Here is a 19,749-nt window from a genome sequence, read left to right as displayed (position 1 = left end):
CTTCGTCGATAAAAATGGGCGGCGGATCGCAAGCGGACCGCAATTTTATTCGATCATTTGCACTGAACAAGACCGGGCGCCCTTGAATGCTATGTCGGCTATATTATTATTATTATTACTTATTTACGCGATATCTCCATCTCGTCTAGCATTATTATTACCATAATAATACACTAGCGCACCAACGTTAATTCGTCGACGACTTAAATATAATACTCATTACAGCGTGTTATGAAATTCACAAGTATCCAGAAAAAACGGCTAGTGTGCTGTGGCCGTCATAGTGCTTCAGATATGGATGTTAAAAATAAATCACACTAAATCAAATACTAATTATACAATACTATTATTACGGGTTACGACTGTTTTTATAGCGTACTTACAACTCAACTCTCGCTGATATCCGAGAACTACTATATATATCCATTACTCTACAGGTACTATACAACAAGGTAATTCGCCGAGCTCGATCACTCCATTTTTCGTCAATGATTTAGCTATTCAAATTTTGACTTTCAGAATTTTTAATATTTTTTTGGACCATGCCTTTAAATTCTTGATTTTTTTTTGTAATACATAGATGTCCTGTGTAGAAACAAACTATTTTATTATAACAAACGTCACAATTTTCAGGGTTGATGGACAAATAAACTATGCTAAAACATGTAGAAGTGTATAATAGCCATTGTTAATTTACATCTGAAATACCTAATAATTATTATGTACAATAATATTTATTATAATATTCAATACATTTTAGTTGAATAGAACGTCTACCTATTGCTAGAAATCTGTTGTCTCCGTCTAACTCTAAGTGCTTAAGGTAGGAAATTTACGACCAGCAAATCACGTTTAGCTTTGTTATAGTTTGCAGTTTAGAACGAATCGACCTATTATAAAACATAATGTTATAAAAACATTATCTGTGTTCGCATGTGTGTGTTTTTTACGATACTTTGGTTTTTGAGTAAGTTATGAGCATTTTTCAACTTACTCTATATTATATACGCGAAACATGCTAACAATTCGAACGATCGTAAAAAAACCACCCACCTACGAACCTAGATAATCTGTTGTTTCCATAGAGTTTCATGGTAGGTGTTTCATTCACTCTAATTTTTAAACTAACGAAGCTTAACGTGATTTGCAGAGCGTATACATTTGTCATGTCACGCACATATAAGACAGAGAAAACAAAATATTATGTCCGTGTAGCGTCCCTTATAAATAAAATCAAAATATACAATAACGAACACGTCTTATGTGAGGAAAACATGAGCGATAATTGTACGTTATGATTATCTATAATATTTTATTATATTGGCATCATTGTGTTACGCCGTATTATCCCAAGTAGTGCCCTAGTGCAGTGCAACGAACCAATTAGGTCGACATAATATAACATACGTAATATTAATAACCATAGCGATAATGAAAACTTGCTAACTCAAATTCATACTTGTATACCTATGTTGGTTATAAAGACGTTTCATAAAAGTCCTCCATAAATATTGACCCTCAAATCAGATAAAAGTAATTGAAAAATATGAGAATATATATATAGCTAGTTTTTTTTTGTTTTTGACTACTATAAATATTTAAATCAGTTACCAATAAATATTGATCTTTATAAGTTTTTGATTTTAAAATAATTGAAGACACACAATTTATATTTATGTATAATATGTATGATGATCAATCAATGTTGATGGAGTTGAATTGAACGAAAACCTAATATTTTCCATGTGCTGAAGCTAAACTAAAAGTAAGCACAATATTGATTTATACGGATCGTAAAAACTTTAAGAAGCGCAATAATCGGTACACTAATCAAAGCTTATATAATGACTTTTTTTTACAACAATTGGGCTCAAAAAGGTTTTAGGATGGATGGAAAAAAATATTCAATATAACTTCGATGGAATTAAGCTCGGTCAATTTTATAGTTGATGGTACATATTCATTATAAGAACTTGTGGAAAATGAGCTTCATTGTGACAATTTCTCAAACTAACATTATTTTTTTTTTTTTAAGAAAAAAGTCCCAATTTAAACTTATACACTAACCAGTTATGTTTTCATTGGTATCCACATCTTAAAATTAAATCAAATTAATTTAAGTTTTTTTTAAATAGGTATATAGGGTGAATTATAAATACACGATTATATTATAATGTAAATAATATAATATGTATGTAGGTATATAAGTATCTGGTATCATCATCTTATTACCTTATATACAGAGTGTAATAGAAATAACTAACTAATGCAATAACTTTTATTTCAATCAATATTCTGTCGATATATATATATTTAATTTGTATAATTTATAAAACACTTACATTATACTTGCAGTATACATTTTTTTCATTTTTATTTTTTGAAACTGAAATTAAACCTGTAAGACTTGAATCAATTTCTATTGGACAATTTAAAAAAAGCCAATTTGTAAATCTGATTATATAAACAATTTTTAATTTAGACGGTAAAAACATTTATCTAAGTCAAGTTGTTTATTTTTAGAATTTTTTATGTAACCTGTCTATAGTTTGCGTGCAATGTACTAATTAGGCTAATTTAGTAACAATACTTAATGATAACATATGTTTTCATCTATTACTCAAATTAATTCTTCAGTTCATTAATATAATGACAGAATGATGATGTTTTCTTAAAGTCTCGAATATTATTATAGAATTTATAGTTATTATGATGGTGGTAAAATAAAGGATCGCAATATTTGTGTACTGACTGTAAAATACAAAATATGTTGTCTATGCGTAACTTGTTCTTTGTTTGCTGGCTGCTGCAATAATGATTATAACTAGATACCTATGAGTAGTTAGAGGTAAAATATGATTATAATTATTATATGCAATAGAAATTTACATTCTGATAGATACTAAAGTAATATAGTATAATCTATTATAATATAAATTTGTTGCATTGAACATTTAAGTATTTTAAAAATCTTAATGACAACGTCAACAACGATTGTCCTAATAAATATTTTTACAATGGCTTAAACTTCAACAAATCTAAATAAATATTATATATTTTCGAAAATATAGTGACACTATTCTCGCATTTAAACTTTTTTTCACATCTACGAATTTGTTGCATTGAATATATTATACGCTGTATTATTGAAACCACATGTTTTTTGTTCGCTAATTGCTTTATACGATAGACTAAAAATTTACTGAAAATGAATAAATATGCTCAAAAATCATATCCGTGCTTAAAAGAATTACCAAAATATGCAACAAATAAAAACACATGTATGAACTTACTACGTCATGAAATAGATTTTTAGCTCATATAGATAAAAGACATGGAAAAAAATTTTCAATTTATTTAACTTCTCATCCCTAATGTATATAGCATATTGTTATAATATACAAGAATATAAGGTAATATGGTTTTAATATTATTATTATTATTATTGTTATTATTCATCGGTTTGTTTTGCGTACTTTGCGTGTTTCTATAACGTACAATAATATTATAATATAAATAATAATATAATTTTACTCTGGTGTATTATATTGTAATTTTTTTTAAACTTCTCATACATTTGCACGCGGGTCCTTGTCTGCAACGGGCAAACGTGGGGTTGACGTGAAACATAATATTTTACCGGCAATTATTATTATTATAGGTATTATGTATAATAGGTATTAAGTATAAATATTTAACATAATATAATTTTTATTTTATACTGTATGCCAACCTAAACTGACGCGCCTATGATTTAAAACTGACCGGAACAAATAACAATCTGCCGAATAGTCACGTCGATTGCTATATTATAATATTTAACAAGTACAATTAATGTGACAATCTAAATATACGAATCATAATATTGACCAATCGGGCCTTTTGCGTAATTCCGATCTAAGCCCCATTTTTTGTCAGAAAGTTCATTTGCGCTTTTGATATTAAATTTTTAATATTACCGTTAATGATCCGACAAAAGTGTTGAGGTTGACCCATTGCAGGTGTAAGTTTATTGGGGAGTGTACCCCCAAGGACGTCCCTTGCCCACTTGTCACCGAGTTGCGTCACCAGACGACCAGACTAAGAAAATATCATTGTTGTTCGTTTACCTGTATAATATATATAAGTACAAAGCGAGCTGGATTTTCCCGTTCACATACAGTTAACTCGGTTATTGTTGCTGTTGTTGTCGGATTATTATACGTTATTATTTATTACTATAATTTTTAACAATAAACTTATTATGTAAGTCGTACAAACGACCTTGAGGGGAAGGGGAAATGAAAATCATCATTACCACAATACCATCACTGGTATACGGTATAACTGTGTAAACATCTATTTATATATTAATTATACTGGATTTTTGCCACCACACGACAGAAACACGTCAAAAACGAAACGAATTATTATTATAATCATAATTATCCATGTGTGTACCTATCGTTGGCACGTCATCACATCACCGCAAGAACGGCTTTCCGCGATTTGGTGTTTTTTCTATGATGCTGATATATTACTAATGACTGTGTACGATAAAAATATGAAAAAAACACGATGTTTACATGAATCGAGAAGAAACGTCATAGGATGTTTTTATTATTATCGTAAACAGCTGCTTTAGTCAAAGTTGTAACGTCGTCTGGGTTTTTAGGATAAAATCATAACACTACCCACTACCTATTATGATAACCGTCTGAGGTATTTTTTTTTAATTGATAATTTCGTAATCGCGATTATTCAGCAGTCATTCCTCTTAACCGGTTTTAAAATACATTTGTAGTTTCTAGGTACTGTTTTTAGAGGGTTTTATTTACTATATAATAAATCGCGACGTTATGCATAAATGCATACTAATATGTAATAACCAGGTGCCAACAACATTAAACAATTATTTTAATTTCTTGACTAACCATCCAACCAAATATACAAAAAAAATTATCACTTTAGAATGATATGTATAGTTTATTAACAAAAATATATTTTTGGGCTAGATTTATGTTTTTTATTTCTGATAGATTTTCCGAAAGGTATCGTTCATCGTTGTCATACTTACTTAATAACAAAAAAATATTTTTGATTCTTAGATTTTCAATGTAGGGGGAAAATATCGAGTAACGTGTTATAGTTTTTTTTTTTTTTAACATGATGTGTGTCCTGAAATTTGTATGAAATTTGGCGTTCTCGATATTGGCAAAAAAAAAAAATAAAAATAGTAACGTTATTGGGCTGCAACTGGATTGAATTAGTTTTGGCCGCCTCCGCATTCTATTAACCTATTAGTCCATATAACTTTGTAACGGAATGTGAATTTAAATTAATTACTATTTTACACACATGATTTTAATGGATCAAACAATACCGATATAACTAACCTTCGTAGGTACTATTCGTTTCCGTATATTTTTGTATGCGAACTAAAGCTATGCGCTCAAAATTTAAGAATTTTATGACTTGTACCACCATTACAGGATCGAAGTTATCACGAAACAAAACGTCTTTATGTGGTTGTTGGGCCTCTAAGAAATAATTAATATATATTTTTCACAAATCGATTGTTGAGATTTTGCAAATATTAATTATTTCTCTATCATTCACGCATATTTCTTATGTCTAAACTTCAAATTTCCTTTTACGTATATTATTTTATCCGTAAGTACTATGTCTTTAGTCGACATAGTGTCTGTTTTCTTCAAATTCCACTTTTAAGAGAATTTCAGCGTACAATTCTCCTTCCGACCCACTCGCAGGTTAGACAATTTATGTTCTGCAGCAGAACCAAACTTGGTCTATTACTTTTATTAGAGTGAATTCACTTATTATCAAACTTTAAGCTAAGAACGTTTTTTCACGATATTTAAATTTTTATACAGTTTATAAGCATTTTTAAATTGTAATAATTGACATGCTCATAAATTACATCAAAATTAAAGAATCATAAATTAACCAACGTAGAGACATGGGTAATGTTCTTGACATACAGTTTTATAATAGGTTTGTTTCATAGCAATACGAGTTTATATTTAAAATTTGTAGTTGTATATATTTGAGTTTTTTTTTTATACAAAGGTGTAAGTTCTATAATTTTATAAAAAAAACTTAAATTTAAATAGATTTCTTAGACCTGAGATATTAGTGTGATGGTCTTATTTATATAAAATAAATATTTTAAAATTAGTGTTTGTATTTCTCGCCGATCACGACCTTGAATTGTTACTTATCTATCGGTTTATCAAACGAATGTAAAACTCAATGGAAGAAGACAACAAATCCGAATAGAAAATAATATTTTTGTTAATACATATACAGAAACTCTTTATTTTTTATAAATTTCTATTTAAAGCCGCAATTATTATTCTGAGTATTAACATTAAAATAAAAAGGTTTTATTCAATACAATGATATACAAATATCAATACAATGATGTTTTGTTGGTTTTGCTAAACGTAAATTTTCTTTGCTACGAGTGGTTCAGAGAGAGAAAACAAAATATAGTGAGCTGACATCATCTTAATACTTTCTTTATCGATGACAATTAACGGAACTTAGTGGAAATATTGCACATCATACTATATACATTAATACATTATAAATACGCATATTCAGATATCTAAAAAGTAAACTTTCTTTATTTTACAAGATAGTGTAAATCTACTATAATCTATCTATGTAAATCTACTCGTAAATGTTGATATATATATATATATTTCTTTATTATTGATATTAAGGTTTGGCGACATGGGCCATTAGCTTTATACATATTAAAATATTATACAACAATTCGATTACCACCATTTTAACATAAGTTTTCTAAATTAATTGTTTCATTTCAGTGCATTTGACAAATGATAACAATATGGTGGTTTTGGGCTGACAGCCGGGCTCGATTATTTCGAAGAAACTTGTTTACATATTGTTGTTTTTCTCTTTCTTCTTCATTTGATCTGCATTCAGATAATATGTGTTTGACTGTAACTATAAGGGTTACTCTGCATAAATTACATATTATATCGTTGGTAATCGATTGTTCATTAGATGTCCGTGTGTAAGATGGGTGTGGCTTATCAATAGGTTTATTATAGTTTCTGCAGTCTTTCTTTTGGTTCTTAATTGTGACTAGGGGTTTATAATATGTATTGTTTAATTTGCATTATAATTTGGTATTTTGATATTATCAGTGATTTTTCTCTATATTTTGCGTAATTAATTTTTTTTTTTTTTTTTTGTGTCTAATATTGTGCTGTATTTTAGGGGCTTTGAATGTTTATATATTATAATAATATTGTAATAATCGTTGGTCTGCTAATTCGCTTCCATTTATTTTACAATAACTCGGCGTCCATATGAATTGTACATTTTTTTTTTTTTTGTTTTAAAGTTTTCTATGATATTGGTGGCAATATGTAGTAATTACTAATTATAAACTTTAAAATTTATTACGAATTTGAAATTACAACATATAAGAAAATAATCGACAGTCACGCACTTTTATACATACCACAGTTTACATTTTTTTAACGCAGTTAGAAAACAAATTAGAACTTTGATTCGTATTTCAATGTAAATATTAATCATTTATATTATATAATAGACTATAATGATACGAATAATAGATATGGAAACTACACATATTTGTACCTACAGAATATTATTCACAGTTTAGATCGGTAAGATCGATTTTCATATATTATTCAGGGTCGTATTAAATTGAACAAATCGAAATTTTAATATTATTTTAACAATTAATAAGTGCTTACGAAGTGAATATTTTATTAGTCACGCTTTTGGATGATTATATTTTAATTTGAATTTACAATGTATATGTAGATGATTATAAAATACATTTATTAGTGATTAATGAAATAATATATTAACTTGGCAATTTATGCATATTACGCGTTTATGAAAACATATATATATAATTTTATTATTAATATACATTAAATATGAATAGGCGCTTACTAATACTGTATGAACCCCGGAAATATTGTCTTTATTTAAAAATCAGTCATATATTATTATTATTTACATTTGAATGGTGAACATTCTTTGAGCCAATATTTGTATATGAAAGCAGAATAATTACCTATAATAATTAGTCTTTTTACTAAATCAATTTTTAGTTTTTTTATTTAATCAAATAACATTATATATTATTATAATTTTCAAAAAATATGACTGAAGCTTAATAATGATTATGTTATCAATACATTTTTAATATACATCGTCAGTAATAGAAGTATCTATAATGATGAAGATAATAAACTGTTTGAAATTATATAAAATGTAAATTACCATTTAAACCTATTAATTAAACTAAAAAGACAATAATTTATCTACTTGCATATTATTTTTAAAATATATTTTATATAACAATAAAAATTACAGCTGAATGTTAAAAATACATTTTTTTTTTTGGTACATTATTGCTATCACAAAAATGAGACTGTTAGAAAATCGTATTTATATCATCCAATTGATATTTCAGGTCCATTTGTATTATAAGAAGGTGTTCAATGCACCTTAGCAAGTAAGTTTATTATGTTTTAAGTTCCAAAAACGCATATTGCGATGAGCGTGATCTATGCGAACGAATTCCGATTCGAGGTTTATCAAACGAATCGTGTGCGGATTATGCCCATGTCGATGAAACACGAACTCACGCTATTTTTATTGCTTAATATTTGATTCTCAATTATAATTCATCTTTTAGTTTTAAAATTTTATCAATATAATCAGTATCATTTATTGTACTTTTTTTTTTATTATTTAAATAAGGCTTCAACTCCTGAGGTTATTAGCCTGTAACAATTACAAAATAGTGGTAATAGGTATTTATTGTACTCTAGTGTTAACTTGTAGTTATTACTTATGATGGGTTTTGGGTATACGACCTGGAATTCGTGCTCCCTACGACAGTACGTATTGTGTTTTTTATATCGTTTTTTGATTTTAAAACGCAATAACGTCGAGTAATTATAGAATGTCAAAATGTTTATTATAATAATAATTTTAAGAATAATATCCATTTGTCGTATAGATTACCTAAATCGGTTGTCATCATTGTATTTTCTGATATCAGATGAGGTGAAAACAGTAATTTATAATTTATTATTATTATTTTTATTGTATTCCTTATTTTAATACATGTTTTGATGTTCTTCTATTATAAAGCCTAATCAGCTGTATTGCGATTTAAAATCATAAAACGATATAGGTATCACAACACGTACCGGAAGCATAAATTTCAAGTCACAAATGAAGACAAATGGACTTGGGGATATGAATATTGGACGACATGAAAAAAAATCGAAATAAATATTAGTAAAAATAAAAATTAATACTAAGACACATACAATTATTAAACACAATACAGTCGATAGATCAGCGTTAATATAATTTAAAAAAAAATTTAATGTTAAAATTTAATAATTTAATGTTAATTGAAATGAAATGAAATATTTTAGGTGATTCTATACGTAAACATTGTGTTTTAGCTATAATTTACATATAGATTTTAAAATATATTATAATGTTCATAATACAACTAGGTATGAATTATAATGGCATTAGATATATCGATCATATCGTACCACCGAATTTTATAAGTTTTTTGTGAAACCCTCCTAAATATTCAAATTCATTAATATTTATTATAACATTTTTATTACAATTGTATTATAGTAAATATAAATAATATGAATATCTGTTTTTGGTATTTTAGCTATTTCAATTATTAATTTTTACTATATGATACGTATATCATATCTTTTATTGATTGATTTTGATTTATTATATATATTTTCACGTCTGAACGACTTCGTATCCATTTCGTATAATAACATGGTAGATGAGATTTCTTTTTTGAGACATCGTAAACCAGTCAACCCGACGAATTATTTTTTACTTCACGTCTGCTTATTACTGGTCGAATAATCCTATATAATATTATTCTGCTGTTAATTGTTGTAAAAATTATTATCCCTTGTGCAACATAATATGATATTTTATGTATGTTTTACCAATGTTAACAAATGCAACACTATAAACAGATTAGATTGTAATGTTCCAATAACCCGAAATGCGGTATTTGATCGTCACGTGGAAATAAAAGTAGAGACATCGATGCCGCTTTAAATAAAATTCGTTCAGCCGGTATCGACTACCGATTTACAGTTATTTCTTTTAAGGTGATTACTGATTATCGTTTGTTCGGGTAAATAAACGTAATATAGGTACGTACATTTACATAAGATTTTATATTATGAACTCATTTATAAAAATATGCATAATTATCAGGTATTTTTTACTATCGACCAATTTTAAGTTATAACACGTCTTTATCCTTGATATTATAAGTTCCAAAAATAGAATACTAATTCGATAATAATTGTTTTACTAGAATTTAACTTTTCATTATAATATTACTAGCTGATTCCGTGCACTTCGTAGCCCATTAAAAGTCCTACCTCTTTTATGGCTTAAACTTTATCTATCTATCTATCTAATAACTAGCTAGCTAGATAGTTATATTTATAAAAATGGATGTCTGGGTTTATCTTTTACGCATTCCAATTGGTGGACCGATTGCGATGAAATTTGGTATAATTATAATTACAGTATTCATCCAAGCGTGGTTATTGGAAAAATTAACCGTAGAGAATTCAAATTTAAGAATGTGGCACCAGATACCTATGTGCTGTGCTGGTGGAAAAGTAAAATTGTCAGAATTAGGTACATACCATTCCATATATACACAAAAAATACACACAAAATATTAATAAAAAATTTTAATTCCATGTAGACGCAAGCACGATGGAAACAAATAATAAAAAATAAAATAATAAATTCTGGAATTATAACTTTTTTCGCACCAATAACAACCAACAATCTATAAACAAAAATGTCCATCGTAAATCTCAAAATGTCTGAGCATCTGCCGAGGTTGGGCATATCACTTTTTAACTTTGCCTATCTTCTGTCCATATAGGTCTAATACATCTCTGTACCAAATTTCAATGCAATGGTCCAGCCGCTTAGGAATGCATAAAGGACAAACAGACAGAAATCTATTTATATTATATATATATAACATAGAACAGTAACATGTATATTTATACTGATAGTGGAAATAAATCATAGATTTCTTCACTTAGCGATCATTATTATAAACGTGTTTGGGCTTAATAAATCAAAATATCACCTACATTAGGAACAATATCATCATAAAATTTTAATGCAAACGCCATTGAGTGGTATAATAACATTTTATATATGTAACCAGTAACCACAGACTGATTTTTTTTTTTAAGTTTAATAAAAATATATGTATTATATTCAAAGATATTGGATTATCACCTAGTATGTGGCTCATCTCACTTGCTTATCCTTTAATAATTAATTTATTCAAATTCTAATAACTATTGGAATAATTTTTAATAACAATTACACCACATATTCATATACTGATATTTATTCTTTGTTGTATTGAGGAGAATCCAATTTTTTTTTCAAATAAAAACTATCTTGTTTTATAGTATAGTCAGATGATTTTTTAAATACATTAGACTCGTATAAGAAACAATTTAGACAAGTCATTTATGAATTATTAAACTTGATAGTTTATGTAGGTACCTTCTGAGCATAATATTCCTTATAACGATCTTACATAAAATATCAAGTATATGTATGTAACATTAATTGGTCTAATACTGATTATATAGGTATAGGTATACTCAGTCAACGTTTACAAACCATGTACAATTTTGATTGATATAAAATAATTATTTAACGTATTAAATCATCAGATCCTCTTATCTTCTAAGCCTATTACTATATTGACTAATGGATTATTATCTTTAGTACTCAATTCCACCAACTTTAAAAACTCAAAAACTACTTAGTTGAATTTAAATTTGATGTAGATACATCAACAGTTAAATAAATGTATCTGTTTGACAATTTTTAGTAAGAAAGGACGATTCTCGTTTGAAAAAAAATATTTAAGTGCTTTTACAACCATATTTTAAAGGTAAATAGGTAACAAAGTGCAGTCTTGTTAAGTAGGTATCTATTTTTTTTTATTTCAATTTCAAATACTTTATACATATTTTTTGACAAGCAAATTTTAAATACTTTGAACTTTCTTTTATCACTACCGCCGTTTTTAACGAACGATATATTTATTTCTTAAATTCCAATTTTAAAAATTGGTTTTAAAATAATATTTTATAACGCTTCAAAGAATTTTTAAGATTTCATTTAATATGCTGATGAAGTGATGACAAAAAACGTAAAATTCATATCTACTTTTCTGAAGTTCAATTTGACAATATAACAGTAATTTATGTTCTCAAATTATTAATCCAACTAAAAACATGTACTTATTAATAATTATTTAATTTAAGTAGTTCCATCATTTTTATGCACATTCAACAATTTTAATACACTATAAAAAATATTTATAATTATATTTAAATGTTTTTGAACGACAGTAAGTTTAATACGTTGTATTTCAAATACAAATGACATCAAGTGTTTGATTAACAATTCTGCATATATTTTCAAAGTATTCTTAAAAAGACTGGATTAATATGTAGGAAAATTATTTACATTGCAAATGTTATAATACACGTACATTATGGCGACGTTATAATATTATAATAATTATGCGAGCTATAAACTCAATTTAAATTTATGGGAAACTTATATTATCTTTTATCGCTTGTTGGTCGCCTTGTTCTTACCTATAAGTAAAAAATATAATATATTATCATATGGCAGTAATTTATACACACGAAAGCATTATGAAGTGCAATACTTGCGTTTGTTTCAATCTTAAAACGGGACTTAAACGTATAATCACATGGGACAAAAAAAAGGATGAATTTTAAATTTCACTTCAGACGGTATCGTCGCTAAACATGGCTTGACATAATATGTGTGAATCATTGGTTGTTAGATAAAGCCGAATTCATTGTGATTTGAAAAAAATCCTCAATATCGTTTTAATTTTACTAATGATTTTTCTCTTATATTTCTCTTATTAAATAAAAAATCCAATGATTTTAATGTTTAAATTAAAGGTATATTTAAAAAAGATAATTGACCTACAGCTATCACAAATATCTGACTAGGTTCGTCACAATTTTTTCATGATCGTGATTTTACGTCGTTTTTAAAGTTTTCAATTATTTGAATTTAATTATTCCCTGCGTGATTGTGTTCAATTTGAAGTACCGGATTCGTTAAGACCCACGATGAAGATAGTATTCCCGGACAATTATACTTTGTAGTTTGTTTTATTGCTACATTTCCACCGATTTTTTTTGTTTTGATAACGTATGTTGAAGGATATATTATGCATAACCACCCACAACTATTTTGGTGCCTTTTTCGTTGATTTTTAACATGTTTTCGTTGCTTTGTATCGTTTCTGACATTTTTTCAGGCACTAACAAAATTTCGGACTATACTGACAAAAATGACAACTGTTCAGTTACCCATGAACGATATATACACGGTGGACATACCCACTACCCATAGATAATATATATCTCTATCTATATTAACCAGGTATATCAGATGTATATGGACTATATAGGTACGAATAAAACTCGACAAACCAGATAATTAAGATAAAAGAAATATTTTTTGATGCAGCCAAAAGTCAAGCAGTGTTCAAAGTCCAAAAGTAGTTATTGGTACATAGCTAAAATATTATTTATTAATTTTGTCATGTAAACAATTTAGATACAATTTATATTAATACTAATTGGAAGTTTGATTTTGCATCACATGGTATTTTTCCTTTTACCAAATTATATGTATATTGGACATTTCAATTTTTATACCTCGAAATTTTTTCCCAGGAATTTTTTACCTCGAACTTTTTGGTAGTTTACCTCTAATAGTATAAGTTATTTTTATTTGAAATAATATACTCGTATATTGAATATATAAAATAGGGTCTTTTTTTCTTATTTCATTGCAAATATCGAAGTTTCAATGAAATATATATATATGTACATTATGTACAAATACAGATGGTAAAATATATAAATTTATTACAACGTGTAATAACGAATTCCATACGGTAAACTGTATTAAAATTATAACGTAATACTAAATTCAATTGAATTTTTAAAGCTAATTAAATTTCCGAGTGACTTTTTATTTTATCTATTTCAGTAACTGGTTATGGATATCAATTATTAATATAAATTTTACATATACAAACTATATTCGTGTTTTTATATATTAATATATTATTATGTATAATTTATAATATATTTACTGCCATAATTGTACAACATTGTAATAATAATATAAGACTGCTTGAGAAATTAATTAAGCCTGGTTATAAACGAATTAAAAAGTTAATGTTAAGTTAATTTTAACTTGACAACTTATATTTTTTAAATTAAATTCATTTTTAACTTAATTCATACAAATGTTGTAAATAACGATTTACTTCTAATAAATTCTAAGTTGCGTTAACTCAGTTGAGACAAAAGTTATATAAAATAGGTATCCATATATAACTTATATGGATACTTATAACTACTTTATTTAAGTTATTTGAATTGACTAATTCTTGCTAATGGAACAATAATTAAATTTATTAAATTAAGTTTGTTATTTCCGTTTTCAGTAAATATTTTTGAATATGCATCATCAATATTAACTTTATTATATTTATTACTTAGTTATTTATACAAAAAAAAAAAAATAAATAATTAGGATAACTATTAACTTTAAAAGTTTATAACTTTGTAAATGTTTCCTATTAACTAAATTCAACTTAATGAAAACATTATCATTTGCTTGGCTATACTACGTACGTGTGCAGATTATATTTGTTTGGTAAAATAATTATAAAAATTATTAGCAGTTGAAGCTGTACAATGAATAAAAATAAACTATTAGATTTCTCGCAATTTCTAACGTAGTATTATAATTTAATATGTATCCATTATATTCATATTATCATATGTCGGTCATCATAGGTATGTTTTTTCATAATATTATATCGTATTCTTTTTATATTATTTGGAAATTACATTTTCTAAAATTTAATCCTAGAGTAAATAAAAAATCGCAGTTTCTTACCTACTATAGGCCGTTTTCGAACGTCAGTCGAGTAGATACATTATTATACAATAAACATCAATAAGTATCTACTATAACATTTAAGGCTAAAATCTACGTTGGGAATAATGGAAAAATTTAAAGATATAATAACCGTGTCAGTATAATATAATCTATTGCCTATATGAACACAGCTACAGCGATGCATGTAAAGGTATTAGGTATAGTTTGACATTGACGTCAGTGCTATATTAGAATGTATTTTTCGGAGATAGCAAAAACATGTCTGACGTATCCGATACAATAATATATTTTAGAAATTAAATGAAAGTTTTAATTTTACACCATACAGCATCCGCTAGACTATTGGCTAAAAAGCGTCGACTAGATGCAAAAAAACAATTTCACCTGCAGATAGCGCTCTTCCCCCCTTTTGGTTTTCTATCATAAATATATTAATGGGCTAGACCCAAGATCTTTTTTTGTTGGACTGATTTTTCGTAAGGTTTTTGGTGTAGTAAGTTTAACCTAGTAGGTTAGATGATTCTGTAGAAATGCAAATAGATAAAAAAAAAACAGTTATACTTATTTTGGCATAACACCAGGTACTATATAGCACTGGTCTCAAGCTACTTGATTTCTTTAAATTGAATTTCATGCAATATAGTCTAAAATATTATTTTATAAAAAACGTGATTTCGATAAAATACCGATTGTTGGCGGGGTGAAATTCATTTGTTCAAATTAAATTTCCAATTTTTTACTTGAAAACTGAGATTTGTGTATAACTAGAATGTATGTGTTATGACCCGTTAATATAAATTTTGAGCTGTAAATAACGAATCTTTTGCGTAAAACTATTAAGTTATTAATTATGTATAAATTCTGAAAAATTATGTTTTGCATAACTCTGATTTTTCTCAAGTATTTGAGCAAGTTTACAAAGTAACAACCCAAAGAAGACAACGAATCAAGAAATGGCGCAGAAAGTTTTCGTTATCGTTACAATAGCCGATTGCATTATATTGCCATATCTAAACATGTAACTATTAGTTATTAAAACAATAATACAAATTCAACCAAAATCAGACTATTCAGACTTCGACCTTAATTCTATAAAGAAAAATATAGTTAATTTTCAAAAAAAAAAAAACGCTATAGATAAGTAAAATTATTTAGACGAATCTTGGAAAGTATTTTAAAGTAACATAACCATACATCTTATCATGAATCTAAATGAATATTTAAATCAGACAGGCACAAAATACTATTTCAATCAAATAGTATAGGTCACGAAAAAGAGATAGTAAAATTAATAAAATCATATGAGAAATTTAATTTAAATTTTAAATTAAACATGTAAAAAAAAAACATAAATAATATGAATAGTATAAATAATAACATAAGTAGGTATTAACAAAAAAAAATTTAAATCAAATCATGCCAGTTAATAACAGGCAGCTCTAAGCTTGCAAAAGTAAAAAGAAAAACTTTTAAAAATAATCTTACAAAGAATTTGTACACGTGTCAATTATTTGTTTTTGTTTTGCTAGACTTTGCTATACTTGTACGAAAACGATTTCCAAAACGATGTTTGTGTCATTTTAGGGCATGTAATAAAAATTTGTTTGCGTAATCGGGTTCTGAGTGTTGTGCGCAAACGAGTTGCAAAAAAGTACTCAAACAAGTAACGTCTGTTTTCAGAGATGATTTTAACATCGTCCTGAAATCTCCATCACGTGATCTTGAATTCATACTCTTCATACGCGACACGTTTAGTTTATAGCTGAATACCAATCCAAATGTCTCTCAACTATAGAAACCACCCATCGGTTGACACAATATTCAATCGTTTTATCAACAATTGAATTACTTACAATAAATTATATCTTACTTTTCTCATTATAAATAACTTTTGTTAACTATAGCGTTAATATTATTTTTTCCCAATAATCCATCCCAATTATCGATCAAGCTTTAAGCCTTAAGCATAAGATTTTTTTACAATTTTGGTGCACCTAAATCGGAACCTAAACGATTAGTTTTTGAGCTATTAAAACATTTAAAACTGTATTTAGTTAGAAAACTAGTCCATATAATAATTTTATTTTACATAAAATATAAAATGGTTGAAATATTTGAGTTACATATTATAATGGTATAATTAATAATTATCATACTCATTATTCAGTTAGCTGTATGCACAATAAAATGTTTATTTAATAATGTAAATTATTTACTATGATAAAATTACTAGTTTAATAAAATCTAGGTACAAAAACCATAATACTTTGAATTAAATTGTTATTTGCCTAATAATAGTATATTATGTTAAAAAAGTGTAGCACTCAATTAATTTTATACTGCCACGCCTATACCCAATAAATGGCGCAAAATGTATGATTTCTAAATTACGATCAATACATAATAAATTAAATTTTATTTCAGGACTTTATTTCAAGGTCACGACTCATAGCTTCATTGACAATATATATGTTTAACAAGTAACCACTATAATACAATGCAATGTAAGTGTAATACGCAGCGTATAACATTATTATACAACTCGATCGCGAATCAATTACATCAATACCTACCTAGTTGTAAGCATATGCGAACAATGATCCTTTACTTAATTATTCAATATTTCATCAAACTCTAAAACGTAACCAATCATTACGACGATTCTCAATTGTTAAAGTCTTTGTTCGAGTGATGTAATTATACACAGTTTTTTTACGTGAATTCGACGAAGAGCGTCTGAATTGAAATGATTGTGTCAAAATTTTGATGTCCACTTCGATTCCTAATAATATTTTATGTGGATGTGGTGGCTTATCATGACGTACTATAGCCAACCACGACGAGACATCATCCATTTACGGTTTCAATATAATTAACATTTTATCACTTTAATACCATGATGTTTTATTATATTGCTGTAATAAAATACGAAAAACTGGATGTATTATGTAATTCAAGAATACAGGGATACTAGCTATACTTTTTTTATGTAAATTTATGTAAATTTATTTTTTTACTAATGTCACGTCTCACGTGAGTTCACGTTGGATATACCGATTCTTAAAATATTATGATATAATCCACGATCAGCATACCTAATACTGTACTAATCTATTAATTACTATTTTTTTAAGTACCTATAATTAATACTACCTTTCAACGTTTTGATTTATGAATTGAATTACACAATTCGATAATATCACTGATATATATATATATTGTTAAAGTAGATAGTGATTAAAGGTAAACTTTTATTTTGTCGAAATTATGAAATTTTTCTTGAATATTTTTACTTTTGATAATTTGAAGTTATTAAAAAACAAAAACTTTAAAAATCTTTGGTTTTATTATTAAACTTTTTTTCAAAAATTAAAATTACCTTAACTATGAAAAAAAAACAGCTAGCGTTTACCTGATAAAAGAACTACTTTGTACACGCCGTTAAATTATTATAAAACTACTGAAGTAATAATTAGTTTATGATCATTTATGTAAATTTAGATCAAATTATTTCTCTATTAAAAGAAAATCTTTTCAGTAGATGGATGTATTTTATTTTTTTTAAACAACAATTCGATAACATTAGTGACGGCAGTTATATGGTCACATTTATAATATACCTAATTACACATTAATATAATTAATTATTATTATAGGTTTTAAATCAGTAAGTTTTAAACTATAAATACTCTTTATTAACTTGAAAAACGTACAATGATTATTGTCTTAAGCATCGCATATTTTGTTTTTATGAAAGTAGGTATTATAGGTGAGCGTGAGTTTATTATTGTGAAATCTCAATATTAAGCTGATAAACAACATATATGATAGCGCTTTCCGTGACGCATAAATTATTAGTTTTTAATGCGGCTTAGAACTAAAAATAAAAATAAATATGATGGTTATAAATAAACAACCAAAATGTTAAAATTATAATATGATTATCGTATATTAATAATTTTTGCATGTGGAAGAGGCAATTACACATAATATCGAACAGCAATAACATATAGTTAATTATAATATTATAATACGTTACGTGCTTATATTATATTAAAATAGTATAATATAGAAAATGGATTACTATGTACAGATAATGTCTCGATGGATGGTTTTCGTTACAAGACTAGAAACCACTATACAAACGGCAGTCCTACACACATTTACTACAACTCACTTATTGATCACCCAAACATCCTGGAAAAATATCTATCCAAAACAATGCCCGGTAACCCATCCATTAGTGTTGAGTATATTATGCGAACAATTCAACCTCATTTAGCGATACCATAACGAGAAAAAAAACTCCAACCAAAAAACTGCAAAGAAAATAGTGTCCTGACCTATTCCACTAACCTTACCCTATCACACAACCCAGGAGCGTCGTCAATGGGTGGTTTTTTCAGTAAGGCTTTAATGTTTTATGTTACGCCTAATTTTCCTAATAATATAATTCTTTAAGCTTATTAAACAAATGTTGTATAGGTTGTTTAATCTAACTAAAAAATAAATACAGATAAATTAACTTATATTTTTGATTTATATAAGATTTTATTTTCTTTCCAAATTAATTAAGTCATGTAATTTGAAAGAGGTAGTTATTTTAATTTGCCATAAAAGTATGTGATCAAATGT

Source organism: Diuraphis noxia, unplaced genomic scaffold (assembly GCF_037042655.1).
Source record: "Diuraphis noxia isolate RWA-SAM2 unplaced genomic scaffold, SU_Dnox_SAM2 contig0004, whole genome shotgun sequence".
Lineage (NCBI taxonomy): Eukaryota > Metazoa > Arthropoda > Insecta > Hemiptera > Aphididae > Diuraphis > Diuraphis noxia.
Note: the sequence above shows the minus strand (reverse complement) of the source record.